The sequence below is a fragment of the Capricornis sumatraensis genome, chromosome 9 (genome assembly GCF_032405125.1).
Source record: "Capricornis sumatraensis isolate serow.1 chromosome 9, serow.2, whole genome shotgun sequence".
In the NCBI taxonomy this organism is placed as follows: Eukaryota; Metazoa; Chordata; class Mammalia; order Artiodactyla; family Bovidae; genus Capricornis; species Capricornis sumatraensis.
In genome coordinates, this window is record NC_091077.1 from 80,175,413 (window position 1) to 80,200,820 (window position 25,408).

General features: G+C 40.2%; 1 protein-coding gene across 1 annotated transcript in view; it reads left to right on the forward strand.

The window, feature by feature from the left end:
* The window catches only part of MSH3 (mutS homolog 3), a 191,455-nt gene that overhangs the window by 21,431 nt on the left and 144,616 nt on the right, over positions 1-25,408 (forward strand). The gene's annotated exons all lie outside the window — the stretch shown is intronic.

Sequence of the window (25,408 nt, forward strand, 5' to 3'; positions counted from 1 at the left end):
TGCGACGCCATGGACTGTAGCCCACCAGGCTCCTCCGTCCCTGGGATTCTCCAGGCAGGAATACTGGGGTGGGTTGCCATTTCCTTCTCCAGGAGATCTTCCCAACCCAGAGATCAAACCTGGGTCTCTGTATTGCAGGCAGACGCTTTACCATCTGAGCCACGTCTCTGCTACTAGTAGACAGTTACTTAATGGCAGGGACTGTATCCTATTCATCAGTGGAATCTCAGTATACCTGGTTCCGAGTACACAGCAAGGGTTATGGTATTGTTTAATGAGATTATCTGGTAGCTGATCTTCAGTTTCTGGAGATAATCATTTCTTAGAAAGCTTATGTAATTTTGGAAATGCCTTATTTTTGCTGCAAGTTTCAATTTGTGGCCAAGTCCAGTAGTCGAATGTACTAGATCCGTGGTCACTCCTCTTATTGATGAGGCCGTGTGCTAGGCACCGTGGCCTATGGAGGAAGATGTGGTTGTGATATGTGTCTGTAGCGTCTATAACCCACCGGGAGAGGAAGATAGGTACAGACCTGACTGGATTCACAAGGCGTGGTGTATGCATGACAGACGTGAAGGTGCGTGGGTGGGGCAATTCTGTGCTGTTCTCCAAGGAGTTTGGTGGGAAGAGACTGGGAAGTTGGGCTGGGGCTCCAGTGAGGAGGACATTATGTACTGCGGAATTTGGACTTCAGGCAGGTGAGCCCACAAAGATTTATGTTTAATAGGTTGACAAAGCAGTTAGAAGATCAAACTGAATGATTCAGTGAAGTTCTGTGTGTTTCTTTGTTCTTTGAGTTGAATGTTCCTTTTTCCTTTGACTTAAAATTCTTTCAGAGTAGCTTTCATAATGTGTTTTTCTGATTAGAACACTAATCCATATTCATTCAGGAAAAGTTAAGAGTTATAAAAAAAAAGTCCCATAAACATAATAGTAAGCTATAACTCAGAGATAACTACTGTTAAACATTTTGGTATATTATTTCTGTGTATATTTATCCTTTTTCTTGTTGTTTATAAATTTAGATTCATATTGCAAAGTCAGTATCTTTTTGTATCTTTTTTAAATTTTTAACTTAAAATTTCCTGTGTATTTTTTCCCTTGGTAGCATGGGAAGTGATCACTGAAATAATTTCTGTCAATTGGATAGATGAAAATTTTGCATGAATTCCCCGTATTTTGTTCTTTTTTAAAAATTTTATTTATTTATTTATTTTTTCGTATTTTGTTCTTAATTCTTTTCTGACTGTGTTCAAACTTGAATAATCAAAAGTCAGACAAGTGGACTGATAACGGATGCTGCATTTCAAGAGCTAAAAAAATTAATAAAATCTCATAAGTTTTTTAAGATAGTCTTCTAAAACTGTTTCCCATATTTTATGTTTTTGATTTTAATTTTCCTTCATAACTGAGTGTATATTTGATTAATTTAGATGTAAGCCTAAAGTTGATCAGTTGAATCAACAGTTTCATTTTTCTGATTTTCATTTATTTTTATAAAACAATAAAGGCAGAATTCAATAAAACATCAAACATTCCACAAAGACATTACTAAAACTGAATTTTTTGGCTGGTAGGCAGCATTGCCTGAGGATGTTCATAAATGTTTACTCATAAGATGAGATTCAAAAGCGATTTGGCATACCAAAGATCGTATGGGTGTCATGTAGGTTTTACCAAATTTGATAACTGCCTTTGTCTTGTTTTAATTTGTATTTCTCTGGTAGCATTGGGGGCATGTAATTTTTCCTGTGTTTACTAACCACATGTAATTTTTATATTACTCACATAATGGACTAAACATAGTCAACAGTTAATCCACATTTTTGTTCAGTCTAAAGCTGATCTATATCTACGGACAGAATGGAGTAATAGACATTCAAAGTCAAGCAGTGAAACAGTGTGATTCTTGTGACATAGGGTTTGGGTTGAAAAAATTGACTTTCCCCTTAGTGGCTTTGGGTGAATCACTCAATTGTGGTGTTCTTCGGTTTCCTTTTCTTTAAAATAGAAAAAGTAAGAGCATTTACCTCTTAGGATTGTTGTGAAGAGTAAATATAAAAAGTTTATCTAAAGTGCTTGAAGCAGGGCCAGCACAGAAGGCTCTGTATAATGGAAGCTGTTCTTTTTATTCTCCCTGTCGGCCGCTGTCTTCTGTAATATTGCCTCTCGTCTACACTCCACTGAAACTCCTATTGGAAGTGTTTTGGAACTTTTTGTGCATGGTCCTTTATGGTGTCATCTCCCACTTGCAGCTGTTTCCATATTGGTTTTGCTCCTTGGGGATTTCCTTTTTATTTTGACTCTTGAAAAAACATTTTTGTTTATATTTTAATCACTATTTCTTTCTATTTTTAGTATACTGCCTAGACCAATTAAGTTCTCCATACTTACTGTAACATTCCATTACTTTTGTATGTAGAAATATCTCCTTATTCTAACAAGGCTTACATAATTGTTTATATTTTGTTTTAATTTATTATTAAATTTTTTTTTTTTTAACATTTGATGTCTAACTCATTTTCCCTTTATTTTCCTTTACTGTGTAGGTGTGGTTCTACCTTAATTTCTTTCTGAATGCTAGTGGGTCCACTTTAACATCCATAAAATTTAGCCTTCCTAGCCTTGTTTTTTAAAAAAAGTTAGCAATGGGGATAGGGATGCTTTTAATTAGGGTATGAAGAGCATAGCTTGCCAAAAGTCTGTTTCATGTTTACTATCAGTAAATAATATAGCATTGAACTGTCAAGGAGAAAAGTTTGTGGGGTTTTTTTTTTTTTTGGTATCATCTTTGTTTTAAGTTTCCTGGTGGCTCAGATGGTAAAGCGTCTTGCTTACAATGTGGGAGACTTGGGTTCTATCCCTGGGTCGGGAAGATCCTCTGGAGAAGGAAATGGCACCCCACTCCAGTACTCTTGCCTGGAAAATCCTATGGATGGAGCAGCGTGGTGGGCTACAGTCTGTGGGGTCTCAAAGTGTCAAACACCACTGAGCAACTTCACTTTAAGTAGTGAGGAGTAGTTTCTTGTGTCTCAAATTCAGAATTCATTCTTTTTCTTTCGCTTTAAACCATAAAGTAAAACCAGCAGTTTTTGTCAGTTAATGGTTGATATTTTATTAATACAGATGAAATAATAAAGCTTTGTGACAAAAACCAGAATGGCTTGAAATTAACAGACTATCCATTTTAAGTATGTATTGGGGGGTTTTTGTTTTCTATTTTTATACTTTGACCACAAGAGGGCGCCAAAAGCACTTCATTTATTACGTATTAACCATGTAAACGGAGAAGGCAATGGCACCCCACTCCAGTACTCTTGCCTGGAAAATTCCATGGGCGGAGGAGCCTGGTAGGCTGAGGTCGCTTAAGAGTCGGACACGACTGAGCGAGTTCACTTTGACTTTTCACTTTCATGCATTGGAGAAAGAAATGGCAACCCACTCCAGAGTTCTTGCCTGGAGAATCCCAGGGACAGAGGAGCCTGGTAGGAGGCTGTCTATGGGGTCGCAAAGAGTCGGACACGACTGAAGCGACTTAGCAGCAGCAGCAGCAGCAAAGATGTAAAGACCACGGAAAGCTTCACTTTCTGTGTGTCTAGGTAAAGACTTAATTACTTTGTATTGTATGATAGTTTGGAATGAATTCTAGTCAAAGGTAGTACAAATATAAAGTTATTATTTCTAAATAATGTTAAAGTATTGATTTTTCTTCAGAGTTACCTTTTATAGATAATTTATATAAAATTTTATAGATCATTTCTGTAAAATGTGTTTTTAAGATTTCAGTTTGGTTCTTAGGAAATCAGTCTTACTATCTTGTTATCTTTTCCATTTGTTGTAAGAATGTACACGTTCTTACATTTTCTCTATAGAGAGAAGCAAAGGAAAAACAATGATTTTTAAGCACTGTGTTAACTGCAGTTAAGATCACTTTAGCTTAGGGATATTATATGGTTATAAAAGAAGAAAGCAATAAACAAGTATTAATTAATATTAATTAATGCATTAATTAATATTAACCAATGCATTGATTAATATTAATCAATGCATTAATTAATATTTACTAGTTCTCAAAGAAACTGATTTTTAAGGCAAGTCAGATGAACAGAGCAGATGATGGTTGATTTTGAGTAAGGTGAGGGAGAGCTTCCTGGGTCCTGGGACAGCCAAGGAAGGCCTGTGGAGGAGGTGGGCTGGGTCGGGGACCTTTGCAGGATTGCGGGGTTCGAATTGGTAGTGGGGAGGATGGTATGTTGTGTATGTGTGGAAATGACACGAACTGTGAGACTCACAGGCTGGAAATATTAGAAGAGGTGTGAAGACAGAGGGGAGACTCTTCTGATTGGAGGAGAACTTTCATGTTGAGAGTAGAGTTGGTGAAAAAGAGAGTCAAAGACCATACGGTCCAGCCAAGGGCTGTGGACTCTAGTGGAAGACAGTTGGGTCTCTGGGTAAAGGAATGGCGTGACAGAAAAGAGGCCTCCACGGGAGAGTTGAGTGAAAAGCAACAACAGTTCCCATAAAGGAAGAACGTGTGCAGAGAAAAGGAGATCGAGGAGTTTGGAGCATGTCAGTAGCTGGGAGTGGGGGGAAGAATCGAAAGTTGCAGAGAGGGTGGGGATAAAGAGCCAGTCAGAGAACCAGGAGGAGGCAGGGAGACACAGTTGTAGTCCATCTGCTGCAAATGGTGGGGTCTGTGCTGTGTGTTGATTTTTTACAATATTGATGCTGTTAAAATTTTCTGGAACCACATGGCATTTAGAAATATATATTTGGCAAAAAACTAACCCTAATCCGTTGATCCCATTTATCAGTCTGGTGAGAAAGGCAGTCTAGGTTCCCCCCTCGGCCTTTGCTAGTATGGATGGGGTTGGATCGTATTTTTTCCTGTGGTGTTTGACTGGAGTAGGGTGGTTATTGTTTAAGAATTTTCAATCTTGTTTGGCTAGGCATTTCCTGCGTGTTTGTCTGGGGAGAGCAGGCTTGTTAGAGCCTTTGTGTGCTCCTGTTGGAGACTGTCAGGTTTTTCACCTCCAAAGCTGTGATGTATGTGCAAAAGTAAATCCAGGGGGCTCCCCTCCACGTCACTCCTCAGGTCTCAGGTTCCCTGCTGGTCTGCTCTCTGCCCGTCTTCCAGAGTTGGCTTCTATTCGTTTTCTGTGTAATGTGCAGGGAATTGTACTTCTGAAGAGGGGGAAAGAGCGTGTCTGCACTTTCTTCCCAGAGCAGAAGTGCTTCTAGTCAGGATCTTATTCTAAAGATTCTTCTGAGTATGAATGAACGTTGCTTTCTGGATGTTATCTTAATAAAATAAAATTTTAAAGCCCTGAGATTATGTTAATAATGCCATTGTTCAAATCTTTACTGCAGTTTTGTACATGGGTGAATCTGATTAAGGGAAAAAGAAAACTTTCTTTTCAAATTTTCTCTAATTTATTACTCTTTGGTATCGCCTTAACTTTATGCATGTTAGAATATTTTAAAAAACGTAGCCAATGGGGAAAGTCCACCTTCCATTCCTGGGTGAATTAACAATCTGTGTCTGGAGATCTGCTGCTTGATGAAGGGTAATTGGCCGGGTCAGAGGTCAAAAACAAAATAACATATTGGTTGACATCTATTCCGTAACCTCAAAATAGTCAACCGTAAGACTTCCAACTACCAGGACAAGACTCTGTTCCCATGGGCAGGGGAGCCTTGTGGGCTACCGTCCATGGGGTGACAAAGAGTTGGATAGGAGTAAGTGGTAGCAGCAACAGTAATTTGATTTAATATACTGAGGTTGATGGCATTTCTACAAGCTTGTTTGGGAGCCCTGCGCACGATAGCAGCTCAGAAAATTCTTGATGAGTTCTTAGGACTCTTTTCCTCAGCACCGTCATGAGCTCTTTCTCTCACGTTGTACCTTCAGCTCTGATGAGCTCTTCTTGGCCAGGCTGAGCTGGGCTCTCCATCTCGTGGGAGTGGACATGGGCCCTGAACAGGCTGTACTAGATTGTGTTCTGGATTGCCCCCAGCCCTAACAGGAAGGCTGGGGGGGAGAAGAAGGCGTGATCAGTGGATCTGCGTGTTGAACCGTGGCCACACCACAGGGTCAGTCCTTACCTGGGGGGACCATTGAGACCAGGGGAGGGCTGAGTATCACCTGACATCTTTAAGATGGTTTGTGTCCCACTGGGGAGGCCAGCACCTGCCACATCAAGGAGGTGCTTTTTGAACTGTGGTCAGAAGTCATTGGTGGACTATGAAAACAATTTTGTGGGTTACAGTTACCATTAGAAAAAAAATGAAGTACAGTAGTGTAGAGTCAAAGATAGATGGGTGTGTTGTATGTGATAAGCTAAGAATTGTTTTAGGAAACTTCTTTTTTTTAAAATTTATTTATTTTAGTTGGAGGCTAATTACTTTACAATATTGTGGTGGTTTTTGCCATACATTTACATGAATCAGCCATGGGTGTACATGTGTTCCCCATCATGAACCTCCCTCCCGCCTCCTTCCCCATCCCATCCCTCAGGGTCCTCCCAGTGCACCAGCCCCGAGCACCCTGTCTCATGCGTCAAACCTGGACTGGCGATCTGTTTCATATATGATAATATACATGTTTCAATGCTATACTCTCAGATCATCCCACCCTCACCTTCTCCCACAGAGTCCAAAAGACTGTTCTATACATCTGTGTCTCTTTTGCTGTCTCGCATATAGGGTTATTGTTACCATCTTTCTAAATTCCATATATATATGTTAGTATACTGTATTGGTGTTTTTCTTTCTGGCTTACTTCATTCTGTATAATAGGCTCCAGTATGAAACTTTTTCTATTTTCGTATATCCTAATTAATCCTTTAACCCAAGAAAAAGTTGCATCAAAGACAGATTGACTTCTGGTCATTCCAGTTAACAATAAATTAAATAATATAGACAAAACACATTAGCTAAATAATGCTTCCTTTTCCATTCAGCTTCCCAAATGTTTATTGTACAGTTACCATGGATCTTCTTGAGATTAGAAGATCCATGACCTTTGTCCCTTGTGTGTGTTAGTAGCTCAGTCGTGACCGACTCTTTGCGACCCATGGACTGTAGCTTGCCAGGCTCCTCTGTCCATGGAATTCTTCAGGCAAGAATACTGGTATGGGTTGCCATTCCCTTCTCCAGGGGATCTTCCCAATCCAGAGACTGAGCCTGGGTCTTCCACGTTGTTTACCATTCTAAGCCACCAGGGAAGCCCTTGCCCATTAAAGGCTACCAGTCTATTTGAAAAGCCAGCATATATGCAAATCACTGCAGTACAAAGCCGATTATACAGTGTGTGTGATAGGGAAGCAAACTAGATACTAAGAGAGTACATGAGAGGGCGAGGATAATTCTTTGTGAACCAGCACTCCTTAGAAGGAAAGTTATGACCAACCTAGACAGCATATTAAAAAGCAGAGACATTACTTTGCCAACAACGATCCATCTAGTCAAGGCTATGGTTTTTCTAGTGGTCATGTATGGATGTGAGAGTTGGACTATAAAGAAAGCTGAGCACCAAAGAACTGATGCTTTTGAACTGTGGTGTTGGAGAAGACTCTTGAGAGTCCCTTGGACTGCAAGGAGATCAACCAGTCCATCCTAAAGGAGATCAGCCCTGGGATTTCTTTGGAAGGAATGATGCTAAAGCTGAAACTCCAATACTTTGGCTACCTCATGTAAAGAGCTGACTCATTGGAAAAGACCCTGATGCTGGGAAAGATTGAGGGCAGGAGGAGAAGGGGATGCCAGAAGATGAGACGGTTGGATGGCATCATTGACTCGATGGACATGGGTTTGGGTAAACTCCAGGAGTTGGTGATGGACAGGGAGGCCTGGCATGCTGCAGTTCATGGGGTCGCAAAGAATTTGACACGACTAAGCAACTGAACTGAACTGCTTGGTAGAAATATAATGTGAGTCACATATGTAATTAAAAATTTTCTAGCAGCCACATTGAAAAGTAAAAGAAATAGATGTAATTAATTTTTAATAATTCACTTTTTAAATTCAGTATATCCATAATGTCATTTCAACATGCAGCTCTGTTATATTCTGCTTTCTGTATTAAATCTTTACATTACTTTTTACAAAATTTTCGAAGTACAGTGTGTATTATACACTTCCAGCACATCTTAGTTCCGACCAGCCACATTGCAAGTGCTCAGTGGCTGCATATGCGTAGTAACTGCTATATTAGACAAATGCAGTTTTTTTGTAGTGTAGGGGGAGCTTCATGCAACACTTAATTAGACATGTGTTGGGGAAATATATTCCACAGTGAGAGAAAAGTTTAAACAAAGATGAAATACAAGTTTGTAAAAAATGTTGGGTGAAGCTCTTACTATACACCAAGTATATTTGGTGACCATTGCTCATATTAACTCATGTAATCTTCACAACAGCCCTTTGTGGTAATTACTATTATTATATAGTAATCACTATATAATTTATAAAGTACAAATTTGTATATGAGGAAACAGGCGCCGGTGGTCTAGTAGCTACCAAGTGGCATGGTAATGCTTACATGTATCTGTCTGTCTCCAAAGATCCGGTGTCCCAAACCCAGGATCTGAATCTGTGAGTATGTGAGGTTAAATGACAAAAGGAAGTTAAAATTGCTCCTCAGCTGACTTTAAGGTAGGGAGAGTACCCTAGATTTGGCAGGTGGGCCCAGTGAATCACCAGAGTCCTTTAAATGTGGACGAGGAGGCAGAAGAATCAGAGTGATGCGATGGAAGTGTTTGACCCACTCAGACTGGCTTAGAAGATGGAGGAAGAGGCCAGGAGCCGTGAAGTGTAGACTGCCGCTAGCAACTGGAAAGGGCAAGGAGATTCTCTCCTGGAGACTTCAGAAAGGAGCTCAGCCCTGCTGATACCTTGATTTCAGCCCAGTGAGCTCAGTGTTGGAATTCTGACCTACAGAACTGAGGTAATAAATGTATGTTGTTTTAAGCCACTAAGTTTTTAGTAATTTGTTACATATTAATAGAAGAGTAATACACTATCATTTTGTGTGGGTAATGGGTAGTCATGCAAACTATTTTACTTCCCGTGGCTTGTAGCTTTAAAGAATTTTTTGTTAATTGGTAGCTGGTTACAGAATTAAGTCAAACCATTGCCTCTCTTCCTTGAATGCCCAGTTTCTTTTGCTTCCTTTTTCAAACTAGCTGACAGTTGTTTAATACTCTTGACATCGACATAACTTTTACAAGTAGGAATATAAAAACTAGCTGGCTTCTGACTGAAATATTAGTAGTTTGGAAGCACTTGATAAAATGATTACTGTCCTTTTAAGGCTGAACAATTCCTACTTGCTAAGTCAGGCAGTCATTGATGTATAAGTTACCTTGTAGGTAAGGATCCTTGGCAGTCTTTTATGTAACTTTTAACTATCAACCCCCAGAGACCACAGAATTTACCTGTGGGTGATTAAATTGAGTAAGACAATTGATTGCTCACCCATACAGAATAAAATCCTATTTCTTCTACCTACTGGAAAACCGTGGGAACAGCCTGGTCTACGGGTTGATTGTCACATTCTGCCTCCTTTCCGCCTACTTATTGCTACGGAGAGAGACAGAACTTAGCCTCTCAACGAGTTTTGTCATTTTCCTGCAGCTGCTGAGGAAAGGGCATCTTTAGGTTACTGTGTACTGTGCCCTTAGGGCCCTGTGTACAGTGAAATATATGCCCCTGAAAGAAGAGGCGCTTCTTGTTTGCTTGTTTCGTTTACTTTGTCTTCCCCTCTGTACTGACAAAGGGGACATGTGTTTTTTTCAGTCCGTTGTGCCATACACTGCCTTTGTCAAAGTGCTGGTATTTCACAATGCTCTGCAGATACATAGATGAAAAGGATTTTTTAAAAAAGAACAATTCCAGAGTTAATTACTGGCTAAAAGTTGGAAATAGGCATGGGATTCATTCATCCCCTGGGGCCGTGATGATGTGAAGTGTTTGTGGATGTCTTCCCTCTAACTTTAAAAGTAGAAAACTTTGACTTTTCCTGCTTGATGCTGCCTTTGTCCCAGGAGCTTAGTGAGTGCCAGCCTTATCTTCCAGAATTCTCTTTGTGGCTTAGGGAATGTGTGTGATTCTCCAGCATTCCTTCTGAGAGGCTCTGGGCTGTGCTGATTGCTCCTGAGAGAGGACAGGTGCTTTTTGCCTGCTCGGCAATCCTTATCTTATGTCTAAACCTTATTTTTTACACATAAGTAAGGAGATAGTGATGTTTTATAGAGAGAGTTTTAGTTTTCACTTGCATACTCTTCTACTTGATTTGACATTTTTAAGCAACAAGTTATGCAGAAAGGTTAAATTAATTGATTTTACCAGAGTTTGAGTTGCAGTGGGCTTCCCTGATAGCTCAGTTGGTAAAGAATCTGACTGCAATGCAGGAGACCCCGGTTCAATTCTTGGGTCAGGGAGATCCGCTAAAGAAGGGATAGGCTACCCACTCCAGTATTATTGGGCTTTACTTGTGGCTCAGCTGGTAAAGAATCTGCCTGCAGTGTGGGAGACCTGGGTTCGATCCCTGGGTTGGGAAGATCCCCTGGAGAAAGGAAAGGCTACCCACTCCAGTATTCTGGCCTGGAGAATTCCATGGACTGTATAGTCCATGAAGTTGCAAAGACCCCATTTGAGTTGCAAACCCATTGCTTATGTAAGGTAAGACGAGGCCAGGAATATGGCGCACTTTCTCCTGTCTGGTCCCTTGTCCCTCTCTCTGGTTGCTCTGTGCTGATGGTCGTGTTCTAAACATGTCATATATAGTGAGAGATGGCCTGGACCATGGTCTGAGTGTAGAGTCTGGAGCCAAACAGCCTGTGTGTGAATCTTAGCATCTTAGCTTCCTGTTTTGTTTTGTTTTTTTTAAAGCTATGGATCTTGTTAACCTCTCTTTGGCTCTGTTTCCTTATTCAAAACCAGGTATATAATAATAGAACTTTTCATAAAGTAGTAGTGGCGATGAAGTTAGTTAATACAAGTAATGATTTAAAACAGTACATAGAACATAGGAAGTGTTCAGTAAGTGTTAGCTCTTTTTTCATTCACTGCTTGTTTTCTTTTTCTTTAACCATTCTTAAATTATTCTTATGTGGTACGCTGGGTTTTCTCCTCATCTGTCTTCTAAAATAGCCTGTATTTTCACAGTCTTACGCCTTTATGAAGCTGTCCTACAGTTTTCAGTTGGGGTTCTAACCTTGGTTTACATTGAAAAATAATCTGTAGATATTAAGGGCTTCCTTGGTAGCTCAGATGGTAAAGAACCCGCCTGCGGTGCAGGAGGCCTGGTTTGTTTGATCCCTGGTTCAGAAACATCACTTGGGAAAAGGAATTGTAGCTATTAGATTCTGATGCCTGTGTCATTGGTCTGTGCTAGATCTAGGTTGTAGAGGCTTGTGAGACTGGCCAATTAATTATGTTCTCGTGGAATTTTCTTTCTGGTTGTTAAAGCCTTGGTAGCTTAAAATCAGCCATGGTGAGCATACTGACACTCTTTAAATTGGTTGCCACAGCATGCCTCTCAGTGTACTAGGTATTTCAATGATTTGTTTATAAGCATCTCTGAATAGGTGTTGAGCCTTTCAGTGGGGTTATGTTATTTTGCTGGGACTGATGAAAGTACCACAAACTGGGTGGCTTAAAAAACAGGAATTTGTTTACTTCTGGAGGCTAGAAATCTAACATCAGGGTTCCAGCAGAGTTGGTTTCTTCTAAGGGCTGTGAAGCAAGGCTTTCCCAGGCCTCTCCCCTTGGCTTGTAGGTGGCCATCTTCTTCCTATGTTTCTTTATATTGTCTTTCTTTTGTGTGTGTCTCTGTGTCCAGGGGCTTCCTTGGTATCTCAGCAGTAAAGAATCCACCTGTCAGTGCAGGAGATGTGGGTTTGATTCTTAGGTTGTGAAGATCCCCTGGAGAAGGGAATGGCAACCTGCTCCAGTATTCTGGCCTCTGTCATGGGATTCTCCAGGCAAGAATACTGGAGTGGCTTGCCATGCCCTCCTCCAGAGGATCTTCATTCCCCAAGCCAGGAGAACGCACATCTCTTGAGTCTCCTGCATTGGCAGGCGGGTTCTTTACCACTTGCCTTGGGCTTCCCTGTGGCTCAACTGGCAAAGAAACCGCCTGCAATGTGGGAGGCCTGGGTTTGATCCCTGGGTTGGGAAGCTCCCCTAGAGAAGGGAATGGCTACCCACTCCAGTATTCTGGCCTGGAGAAGTCCATGGACTGTATAGTCCATGGGGTTGCAAAGAGTAAGACACGACTGAGCGACTTTCACTTACTTACTTCTACCACTGGGAAGCCCTGCAGGGTCAGGCACAATTAACCAACTGAGCATGAACCCGAGCTCTGTCCAGATTCCCCCCTTTTATAGGGACACAGTTCATACTGAACGGGGGCCCGCCTAATGACATCACTTCAACTTGCTGACCTCTGTGAGCACTCTGTCTCCCAATAAGCTGACATTCTGAAGTACTGGGGTTAGGACTTCCACACTGGGCATCTAGGAGGACACAGTTCAACCCATAACACACAGCAGGGACCTCCTTTTCTCTTTTTTTCCCATTTATTCCTGTAGTGAAGATTTGTTGCATTGAAAAGGAAACATCAGTTAGTTATTCATTGTACTATGAATTGCAGATTGTCAGCTTGTTGATTTTTTTTCATTTAGGTTTTTTCTTTATTTTTAATTGAAGGATAATTGCTTTACAATATTGTGTTGGTTTCTGCCGTACAACACGTGAATTAGCCATAAGTGTACATATGTTCCCTCCCTTTTGAACCTCCCTCCAAATTTCTTTTTGAAGCAGCCTTTTCTGGGGATAATATCAGAGTTTGGTATTCGATGAGGAAAACATTAGTTTAGGAAGATTGCTTGTTTTAGGTTTTCTCAGGCAGGCTTGAGCTTGTTAATGATCTCAAAAGGCATGTGAACTGAGTGAAATTGTCTTGATTTTGTTTCTGTCACTGAGATAATGTTTTTAATCATGCATGAAAAAAATTTGAGGTGACTTTCCACTAATCTGAGATTGTAATGCTGATGATTCTCTTCAGAATTCTATAAGATGATTGAGTTCTCAGAAAGTAGGGTTTTGTTTGCTTTTCTTAAAGGCATATAATATCAGATAATGATTTTGTGATTTTTGTGACTGCAAAAAAATGTCTTTCAGTCATAGGAAATGTAAATTAATTTGTAAAAATTTGCTTGGTATTAGGATGATTGTATGTATGTAAAATAGTGGTTGACATTTAATCTGTGATCATCTCAAAGCATGTAAATATGGAATGTACTTTTTAAAATTAATTGTTTCTCTTCAAAAAGAAGTTCTTTGCACCATGGTTTTTGCTGAATAAATTCTAGAATTAGGATCTTATTCCAAAAATGTATTTGAAATGGACATTTGCATAGCGATTTGTTGGTCTAAATGTTGAGTACAGTTGCTTAGTCGTGTCTCACTCTTTGCAGTCCCATGGACTGCAGCACACCAGGCTTCCCTGTCCATCACCAATTCCCACAGCTTGCTCAAACTCATGTCCATTGCTTCGGTGATGCCATCCAACCATCTCATCCTCTGTCATCCCCTTCTCCTGTCTTCAGTCTTCCCCAGCATCAGGGTCTTTTCCAGTGAGTCAGTTGTTTGCATCAGGTGGCCAAAGTACTGGAGTTTCAGCTTCAGCATCAGTCCTTCCAGTGAATATTCAGGACTGATTTCCTTTAGCATGGACTGGTTGGATCGCCTTACAGTCCAAGGGACTCTCAAGAGTCTTCTCCAACACCACAGTTCAGTAGCATCAATTCTTCGGCGCTCAGCTTTCTTTATAGTCCGACTCTCTCATCCATACATGATTACTGGAAAAACCATAGCTTTGACTAGACAGACCTTTGTTGGCAAAGTCATGTCTCTGCTATTTAATATGCTGTCTAGAGGTTGGTCATAGTTTTTCTTCCAAGGAGCAAGCCTCTTTTACTTTTGTGGCTGCAGTCACCATCTGCAGTGATTTTGGAGCCCAAGAAAATAAAGTCTCTCACTGTTTCCATTGTTTCCCCATCTATTTGCCATGAAGTGATGGGACTGGATGCTATGATCTTCGTTTTCTGAATGTTGAGCTTTAAGCCAACTTTTTCACTCTCCTCTTTCACTTTTATCAAGAGACTCTTTAGTTCCTCTTCACTTTCTGTCATAAGGGTAGTGTCATCTGCATATCTGAGGTTATTGATATTTCTCCCGACAATCTTGATTCCAGCTTGTGCTTCATCCAGCCTGGCATTTCGCATGATGTCCTCTGCATAGAAGTTAAATAAGCAGGGTGACAATATACAGCCTTGACATACTCCTTTTCCTATTTGGAACCAATCTGTTGTTCCATGTCTGGTTCTAACTGTTGTTTCTTGATCTGCATATAGATTTCTCAGGAGGCAGGTCAGGTGGTTTGGTATTCCCATCTCTTTCAGAATTTTCCACAGTTTATTGTGATCCACACAGTCAAAGGCTTTGGCATAGTCAATAAAGCAGAAGTAGATGTTTTTCTGGAACTCTCTTGCTTTTTCGATGATCCAGTGGATATTAGCAATTTGATCTCTGGTTCCTCTGCCTTTTCTAAATCCAGCTTGAACATCTGGAAGTTCATGGTTCACGTACTGTTGAAGCCTGGCTTGGAGAATTTTGAGCATTACTTTACTAGCGTGTGAGATGAGTGCAGTTGTGCAGTAGTTTGAGCATTCTTAGGCATTGTGTTTCCTTGGGATTGGAATGAAAACTGACCTTTTCCAGTCTTGTGGCCACTGCTGAGTTTTCTAAATTTGCTGGCATATTGAGTGCAGCACTTTCACAGCATCATCTTTTAGGATTTGAAATAGCTCAACTGGAATTCCATCACCTCTACTAGCTTTGTTTGTAGTGATGCTTCCTAAGGCCAATGTTCAGACTTCTTAATAGAATATTTTCAGCTATAAATTATAATGGCAAATATCAAAACTTTAATTTTTAATTGGCTTTAATTGAGTATAATTTACATGCAATACAATTTACACAATTTAAGTGTATAAGTCAAATCAATTTTGAAAAAATATATACATCAATGTAACCACTGCCCCAACTAAGATATAGAGCATTTCCCTCCTTTCAGAAAGTTCACTGTGCCTCTTTGCATTCTTCTCCCTACCTCCTCTTCCTACTCCAGACAAATACTGATCTGGTTAGACTGTTGCAGAGTTTCACATAGATGAGCTCATTACAGTATGCATTGTTTTGTGTACAGCCCCTTATAGCATAATACCTAGGAGTGTGTCAGTAGTTTGTTCCTTTTTATTGTTCAGTGGTATTTCCACAGAATTTGTTTATCCATTCACTTGTTGAGCATTTGAGTGTTTGCCTATTTGCAGTAAAGCTGCTGAGCACATTGTTATTCTAGTCTTCTTATGGACATATATTTTTATTTTGGGCTAATACCTAGGAATGGAATCGCTGGGCTGTGTTGGTAAGTATATATTTAACTGTATAAGAAACATAGCCAAACTTTTAATTTTATTTATTTTTGGCTGCACTGGGTCTTTGATGGTGTGCATGAGTTTTCTCCAGCTGCAGAGAGCAGGGGCTACTTGCTCATTGTGGCGCACAGGCTTCTTGTTGCCAGGCTTCTCTTATGGACCGTGGGCTCTGGAGCATAGGCTTAGTTGACTTGCAGCATGTGGAATCCTGGTCCAGGGATCAAATCTGTGTCCCCTGTGTTGGCAGGTGGATTCCTAACCACCAGACCACCAGGGAAGCCCAACCAAACTCTTAGTTACCCAATTTATGCTGTTGTCAGCAGGATATGAGAATTATAGTTTCCCTATATCTTTGCCAGTCTTTGGTGTTGACATTGTTCTTAATTTTAGCCATTATAGTGATTGTGAAGTCGTGTCTCGTTTTTGGTTTTACCTTACTTTTTCTTTTTTGATCACCAATGATGTTTTCATATGCTTCTTTTGCTTGTTAAAGAAAAAAGTGGGTTGCCCTCCTACCGTATTGGTGGGAATGTAAATTGGTGCAGCCACTATGGAAAACAGTATGGAGCTTCCTTAAAAAGCTAAGAATAGAATTGCTATAACATCTAGCAGTCCCATTGCTGGGCATACATCTAGAGAAAACTCTAATTTGAAAAGATACATGCTTTCGTTCTTAGCATCACTATTTACAGTAGCCAAGACGTGGAAACAACCCTAAATGTCTATCAACAGAATCAATAAAGAAGATTTGGCACATATACAGAGTGGAATATTACTCAGCCCTAGAAAAGAATGAAATAATGTTATTTATAGCAACATGAATGGACCTAGATTATCAGAGATTATCACAGTAAGTAAAGTCAGTCAGACAGAGAAAGACAGACACCATACGATACCACTTGTATGGTTGTACAGTTGCTAAGTTGTGTCCAGTTCTGCACCTCCATGGACTGCAGCATGCCAGACTCCCTGTCCCTCACTATCTCCTGGTGTATGTGTGTGCTCGATCACTCAGTCATGTCTGACTCTTTGTGACCCCCATGGACTGTAGCCCGCCAGGCTCCCATGTCCGTGGGATTTCTGAGGTAAGAATACTGGAGTGGGTTGACATTTCCTTCTCCAAGGGATCTTCCTGATTTAGGGATCAAACTCACATCTCTTGCATCTCCTGCATTGGCAGGTGGATTCTTTACCACGAGCACCACCTGGGAAGCCCTCACTATCTCCTGGAGTCTGCTCAAATTCATGTCCATTGAGTTGTTGATGCTGTCTAACCATCTCATCCTCTTGCTCATTATATGTGGAATCTAAAATGTTGTACAAATAAACTTATTTACAAAACAGAGAAAGACTCACAGATGCAGAAAACAAATTTACGTTTACTAAAGGGTGGGAGTGGAAGAGGGATAAATTAGAAGTTTGGGATTAATGGATGCAAACTGCTATATATAAAATAGATAAACAACAAGGTCCTACTGTATAGCACAGGGAACTATATTCAGTATCCTGTAATACACTGTGATGGAGAAGAATATGGGAAAATATAAGCATATATGTGTGTGAGTGTAGGTACTCAGTCATGTCTGACTCTTTGCAACCCCATGGACTGTAGCCCGCCAGGCTCCTTTATCCATGAGATTTCCCAGGGAAGAATACTGGAGTAGGTTGCCATTTTTGACTCTAGGGGATCTTCCCAACCCAGCCTGGACCCATGTCTCTTGTGTCTCCTAAATTGGCAGGTGGTTTCCTTACCACTGTGCCACCTCAGTTCAGTTCAGTCGCTCAGTCATGTCCGACTCTTTGTGACCCCATGGATTGCAGCACGCCAGGCCTTCCTGTCTGTCACCAACTCCCAGAGTCCACCCAAACCCATGTCCATTGAGTCGGTGATGCCATCCAACCATCTCATACTCTGTCGTCCCCTTCTCCTCCTGCCCCCAGTCTTTCCGAGCATCAGGATCTTTTCCAGTGAGTCAGCTCTTTGCATCAGGTGGCCAAAGTATTGGAGTTTCAGCTTCAACATCAGTCCTTCCAGTGAACACCCAGGACTTATCTCCTTCAGAATGAACTGGTTGGAACTCCTTGCAATCCAAGGGACTCTCAAGAGTCTTCTCTCAGCACCACAGTTCAAAAGCATCAATTCTTCGGTGCTCGGCTTTCTTTATACTCCAACTTTCACATCTGTACATGACCACTGGAAAAACTATAGCCTTGACAAGACGGACCTTTGTTGACAAAGTAATGTCTGCTTTTTAATATGCTGTCTAGGTTGGTCATAACTTTCCTTCCAAGGAGTAAGCATCTTTTAATTTCATGGCTGCAATCACCATCTGCAGTGATTTTGCAGCCCAGAAAAATAAAGTAAGCCACTCTTTTTCCACTGTTTCTCCATCTATTTGCCATGAAGTGATGGGACCGGATGCCAAGATCTTCGTTTTCTGAGTGTTGAGCTTTAAGCCAACTTTTTCACACTCTACTTTCATTTTCATCAAGAGGCTTTTGTGTTCCTCTTCACTTTCTGCCATAAGGGTGGTGTCATCTGCATATCTGAGGTTATTGATATTTCTCCTGGCCATCTTGATTCCAGCTTGTGCTTCCTCCAGCCCAGCGTTTCTCATGATGTACTCTGCCTGTAAGTTAAATAAGCAGGTGACAATATATAGCCTTGACGTAATCCTTTTCCTATTTGGAAGCAGTCTGTTGTTCCATGTCCAGTTCTAACTCTTGCTTCCTGACCTGCATATAGGTTTCTCAAGAGGCAGGTTAGGTGGTCTGGTATTCCCATCTCTTTCAGAATTTTCCACAGTTTATTGTGATCCACACAGTCAAAGGCTTTGGCATAGCCACCTGGGAAGCCTGAAATCATTTAAATGTGCACATATATTCCACTCTTTTTCAGATTCTTTTTCCATATAGGTCAGTACAGAGTGTTGATTAGAGTACTTTGTGCTGTACAGTAGGTCCTTATTAGTTATCTATTTTATATATAGTGTGTGTATATCGGAGAAGGCGATGGCACCCCACTCCAGTACTCTTGCCTGGAAAATCCCATGGACAGAGGAGCCTGGTGGGCTGCAGTCCATGGGGTCGTGAAGAGTCGGACACGACTGAGCGACTTCACTTTCACTTTTCACTTTTCACTTTCATGTATTGGAGAAGGAAATGGCAACCCACTCCAGTGTTCTTGCCTGGAAAATCCCAGGGACAGGGGAGCCTGGTGGGCTGCCGTCTATGGGGTTGCACAGAGTCGGACACAACTGAAGCGACTTAGCAGCAGCAGCAGCAGCAGTGTATATATCGAGGTTATCAGTTTTAGAGTTTAGCAGCTTTTGTTAATTTTTCTAATGCTTAACTTTAATCTGTATCTTTTGTTTTCTCATTTTTAAAATTAAAAAAATTTTGATTTATTGGGATATAGTTGCTTTACAATGTTGTTAGTTTCTGCTGTACAACGAAGTGAATCAACTACATGTATATACATATATCCTCCTCCTTGGCTCTCCTTCCCACTCCCACTTCTCATCCCACCTCATCTAGGTCACCACAGAACACCCAGCTAAGCCCCCTGTGCTGAATAGCAGATTCCCAGTGGCCATCTATTTTACACATGGTGGTGTGTATATATGTCAATCTCAGTCTCCCAATTCATCCCATCCCCTACCTGTCCTGTGTCTCTTCTCTATGTCTGCATCTCTGTTCCTGCCTTGCAAATGGGTTCATCTGTACCATTGTTCTGGCCTCCACATACACACGTTAATATACAATATTTATTTTTCTCTTTCTGGCTTACTTTACTCTGAAGACTGGTATTTAAGTGACGCTTCGAGTGACTTCTTTTGTTTCTCCCTGTTGAATGAAAATGGTTTGTGTCTATTTTGGAGAGGAGCAGTAATTCTCTGAAATCCTACCTTAGCTTTTCCTCAGCTTCATCCCTGGAATGAAAAAGGTGCTGTTAGAAACACATCTTGGGAGCTACTGAGAATATTTCTCATTGCTGACGTGTTCTTTCCTTTGCGTCTGTCCTGCCCAATTCCATCTGTTTTTAAAGCTCTGTTTTTTCCCCTTGAGCACATGACTACTGCTATCTTTCATTCTTAAGTAGCTGTGAGAATATTAATAATAATAGCAATAGCTAACAGTAGGTATTAGGTACCTATTCTAAGGGCTTTATATTTATTGACTGAGTTAATCTTCACAAACCCTATGAGGGAGCTACTGTTCTTTTAATACAGATTTCCAGGAAACTGAGGCCTAAGGCTATTAAGTCTAGGTTATGCCGCTAGTAAGTGGCAGAACTGGGATTTGACCCAGACTTCTTGGTTCTGAAGCACAGGCTCGGAACCACTCCATTATACGGCTTCTCAGGAAAAACACACGGAGAAGCAACCATTCCCTTCCTTTACCTCTGCTGCTTCTGGATTTCAAAAGGAGTAATGTTTTATAGCACAGTTAACATTATTTTGGTTAATATTCCATGAAACTTTCATTCCTTTGTAATGCATGTTACTGTTTGTATTTCTCTCTCTAGCAGTAAAGTTCTTGACAAAAAGCATGTGGGCTTCAAACAAAATAACTTTATTTCTGAAGGTATTACTTTACAAACCTATTTCTGAAGGTATTATTTTACAAACCACAGTCCCACGGGTCCAGTAGAAAGCACAGGTCATCCTGGCGTGTGGTTATTCTTCTGGGAAAGCTGCTTAGAGGAGGTGAGTCCTGGCTGGCTTGTTAAGTTAGAATGTGTGCAGAGGCCTGCGGCTGTGGTATGTGGAGATGGGTGGTAAAAAGATTCATGATTGGGATAGACTGAAAGATTAAGAAGGGATGGAGGTTCTAAAATACTGTTCCATGGGAGTTCATCCTTGGGGAAGATTTCCAGGGTCGGGGAAGATTTCCAGGGTCAGGGAAGAAGAGCTAGTTATGACTGTAGACAGAAATGACACCTTCTCTAGGCCCCTGGACTTTCTGCCCCCTTTTCCTCTCCCTTCATCTTCCCCTTCCCACTGGCTCCCCAACTTTGAGCACTCTAATTCTCTTTATTTTCCTAATCTCATTGCAGATAGAAGTGCTTTCCTTCAGGTTAGCAATTTCCAGACAGATTAGCAATTTTTTGATGGCCTGTTGCCTGTTCCCCCCACTCCCCGCCTTAAAGTAAATACTACTGTAAAAGAAAAAATAAAAACCAGAAGATTTTCTTGGAAAGACATGACTTTAGCTAGTGTAGACGTCTTCCCTTAAAGTAAGATCTCCTATCTTAGTCTTTTGAACAGCAAGCACAGCTGCCAGCCTTGGTTACTCCCTGGACTTTAGGCCTTCTCTCCGCCTCAGGCCCCATGGGGTTTACACAGTGAGCGAGGAAATTCTCAGTCCTTCCCCTTGCTCCCCAGCTGGGCTGTCCTCTGAGGCCACATCCTAGTGTTTGTTTACCTAGTGTTTGTTTACCTCTGCAGGGGCTTGGCCCTAAACCTGCTTTTACTTTCTAGCCCCCAGCAGTAACTTGGCAAGGGTCCTTCTCGCTCTGCATGGTGGGGAAGGGGGGTCGTCGTGGTCTCTAGAATCTCTGACTTATCCTCTGTCTCCCTCTCAGTTGGGGCTGAAGCAGGCTCACCACCTGAAATCAGACTGGGTTTTTCTCACTTCCATTTGTTGCCATCTTTAAGACGTTCTCTGTGAGATTGTGTCTGCCTCCTTCTCTGGACAGTGAAAGACTCCTTTTTGACTTTTCTAAAACCCTATACTTTCTACTGAGTTCTTGCTGAATTTTTAAAAAGTAGAAAATGAGCATCTTGGTTCACATCAGTGTAAAGCTTGAAGGTAGGCTGGAATTAGGCGTGGCTGGGCTTACGAGCTCTCCTTTGTCTCCCACTCTGGTGCTGGCCAACGGCTCGTGTTCGGCAAGGTAGCAGGATGGCGGCAGCCACTCCGTCTCCTGAGCTCCTAGCCGTCCAGCTTCAAGTCCGGGGAGATGGACAGACGTCTTCCGAGAGCTCCTATGTAAATCCAGTTTCCTTTTTTTTCCTCTCTTCTTAATAAACAACTTAATTTTTAATAAGTAGTATATTCTAATGCTTCAGAAATTTAAAATTCATAGAAGAATATGCAATGAAAAGCGTTTCTTCTATCCTGTCCTTTTTATCTTTAAGTAGTTCTCTTTGTCTTGTTATAATGCTTTTGTTCCTGAATTTTACCTTGTCTGATAGCAAAATCTTGTCCCATGCTTTTTTAAAAAATTTGTATTAGCCTAATATATCCATCTGGGCAGTTTTCCCCATCTATCCATTTCTACCCTTTCTGAATTATTTAAAATTTTGTTCCTATTGGTAGTGTTAGAAAGGTTTTCTATCTTGTAATCCAGTCTGAGATTAATTTTCTTTAAATAGGTGAGTTTAACTCACATTTGTTGTCATGGCAGATATATGTGATATTAGCTTACCTGTATTTAATTTTCTTTTTTTAATATCTTTCGAAGACTCTTTCACTGTGTGGTATGTTTTCCTTGCTGTTCTTCTGGGGTTATTCTGATCTTTTTGTTCTAGTGGTTGTCTTTATAATTTGACATTATGCCCTCTGTCTTTTAAGAAAGTGATGATAGTTCCCTATTATGAGCAGTGATAAAATTAATGAATTTCATCCTAATATGGAGACATCGTAACTATGTTACATGGTCTGTTTTATTTAATCTCAACCTCTATTGCATTCTGTTTCCAGAGGACAGAATTTAATCACTCAGCAAACTTGGAACTCAGTCTGTATGTTATTATCAGTAAATACACTGTCAGAGGAGGCCTTGAGTTTTCCTAGAGTAGATTATCAGCCTTTAACAAGGCTTTTTTAATATATAAAAATGATAGTTTCCAAAGTCAGCATAGATCATAAAATTGGTAAGCTGACATTTGGTCACATTTACATTATCAAAACCTTTGTAGGTAGTCTGTTACTCAACACCAGAAAATTACCAGTTTTACATCCAAGTTGACTTTAAAAGTTCCTTGGTCTAAAGCTCCCCCTCTTTTTTAGCAAGGACTCCGTGCTTGTTGAGAGTCTTATCACCGCTTAACTTTTCAAATACAGTATATTTGGCAACTGACAGGCATGTAATATACGAAAAGGAATTTTTAAAATTGGAAACTTCAGACAGTCCAGCTTTGCCTACCCCATGTAATGACTGAGACTCGTCACATGTTGACATTAGTCCTCACATCCAGCCCAGAGGGGCGGTTGCCTCCCCAGGTCCCTGGAGGAACATAGCTTCTGCGGCCTCTTTTCCATTCAGGAGGCTTCAACCCCTGGTCACAAACAGCCTCTTAAGAGGGTGGGAAGGTGTTTTTTTGTTTCTGTTTTTTTAAAATCATTTTAAAAGTTCCGTGTCAATTACTTGACTATAGTTGACTTCCTTACTGTTTTTTTTTTTGGTGAATAGATACTGACTGCCCACCTCTAACAGAGCAGCTAAAACATGGACTGCCTTTGGAGAAGATTTACATTTCCACTTTGTACTCAGTCCTGTGATAGTCACTAATATTTTTCATATAGATGAGTGTTTGTGGTCTGCACATTGCCTGTGGATCACCCCCAAAACGCTGCTGAAAATACCCTCTCTCCCCCAGCTTCCTGCTGAATTCAGATTGAACACATTTGGGGTGTAGCACCTGTGCTTTTAATGTTTGTTGCTGGTGTTTCCCACCCAGGTCTTTCCTGGGTGCAGGCTGCAGTTTGAAGAAACCAAGATCGACCGTTCTCTGTTGAATATAGAAATTTTACTAATATCCAGTTTGACAAAATTTTCTGGCTGGATATTACTCTTTATGTATACAGTGTTTCAGGAAGGCTTTTGTTTCGAAGATACAGTGATTTGATTTTACCATAAAAAGAAAAAAATCTAGGAAACCACAGATTAGAGATTTCACATATAACTCCAACCAGTTTGTGGGGGAAAAAAAATGTAGGAGGATATTTAACATACAGATTGCAAAATGTTGAATTTAACACTCTTGTAATGCTTCCATGGAAAGCCTCAAGGATAACTGACAAGTCATTTTTTATCAGATTTAATGGGTTTCTAAATTCTTATCTGCTTCTCGAACAAAATGTTAATTAGAACAGTAATTGAGTTACCAGCTGCCTCGTGTGTTCACTCTAGGAACTTGTACAGAAACATTGTGGGACTCATGTAAGGTCACTCATTGCTCTTTGAGTGGCTAAATAACTTTGCAGCAGGCTTCTAAAAATTCAGGTATTAAGGGTGTCTATAGGAAGATAAAAATTGACAAGAGATTTGCAATAGTCTGATACTCTCTCCATTGGATTAAGGTGGAAAAATCCTCTTCAGCACCACAGATGGGGGAAAATCCTCCCTTTAAGATTTCTTTCTGAAGCAGTTGATGCCTGTCTAGTTTTATAGTAGAACAGAAAAAGCCTTTGGAGCTAGGTATGCTGGCACAGACATTCTGGGGGAAAAAAACTAAGAAATCAAGTTTATAACTTTATTTAAGCAGTACAGAGCATCATTACAAGTATAATATATTCCAGGAATGCAGGGTTCATTCAGCATTAGAAAAAATGAATAATATGAGATTAAGTGAGAGGAAACCATATGATCATTTTAACACCTGTAAAAAGAATATTAGGTAAGATTCAGTAATCATTTATGACTAACTTTTTTCTTTCTGCAAAACCTGGGGAACTTACCAAACCTTCGGCTAACAAGTCCTTTACTCCAAAACCCACGGCAAATATCATACTTAAGAGCTGAAACTTTGGAAGCATTCCCATTAGCTTCAGTAAGAAACTAAGGATGCCTGTTGGCATTACCATTGTTCAACGTAGCCCTGAAGGTCTTAGCTAGTAGTATAATGAGATAGGAAAAAGAAATGAAAAATAGAAAATTTCCTCTTGTGGGTGATATTAATATATACACAGACAATATAAGAAAAAAGTGTTTAGCATAGTTGCTACATATAAGAATTCGGGTTCATATACACCAGTGATAAGCTTTTAGTAAATATAATAGAAGAAAAGATTCCCTTCATAGTATTATTAATCTAAGAGTGAGTGCAACCAAAGATACATATAATATGGAGAAAATAGTGGAACAATATTGTTAGATATAAAAGACATGAATAAGTAGAGATCTTATGCCATCTTTAACAGTAGGATCTCTTAATTTGTTAAGATATCATTTCTCTCTAAATTAGTTCATTGCAATCCGTTCAAAAGCCCAATAAGATTTTTGTGAAACTTGACAAAATGAACCTAAAATTTTAAAGAAAATCAAAAGCCCAGGAGTAATGAAGACAATCTTGAAAACCAAGGTGGGACCTTGCCACAGATATTGATACCAAGCCATGGAAATTACAATAGTATGGCCCTGATACAGAGATAGACAAAAACATCAGTAGAATAGGATAAAAGCTAGAAACAGTGTCACATATATATAGAAATGTGGAGGCAGCATTATAAATCAGTAGTAAAAGATGGAATGTTTTATAAATGGTGCTTGGTCATTAATTGATGATCATATGGAAAATAAAAGTGTATTTTCAACTTCACACCATCTCCCCAAATAAATTTGGATTAATTAAATTTGAATGACAAATCTTAAAAGTCTACTCAAATATAATAAATAATTGAAAATATAAAAAGAAGCATGTCTAGCTTTATGTACAAATCTTGGAAATATAGTACTGAGTGCAAAAGCAAGTTGTAGAAGTGTATGTATAATAAAGTATTGCTTATATAAGATTTAAAACATGAAACAATACAATGTATTGTGTAAAGATGCTAAAATATGTTGTAAAATATAAAAACATACATGGTGATATACACCAAGTTGATGGTAGCATTTACTTCTAAAGATGGTAGATTAATATGACTGAAGAGGGAGGTGTGCAGGATACATCTGT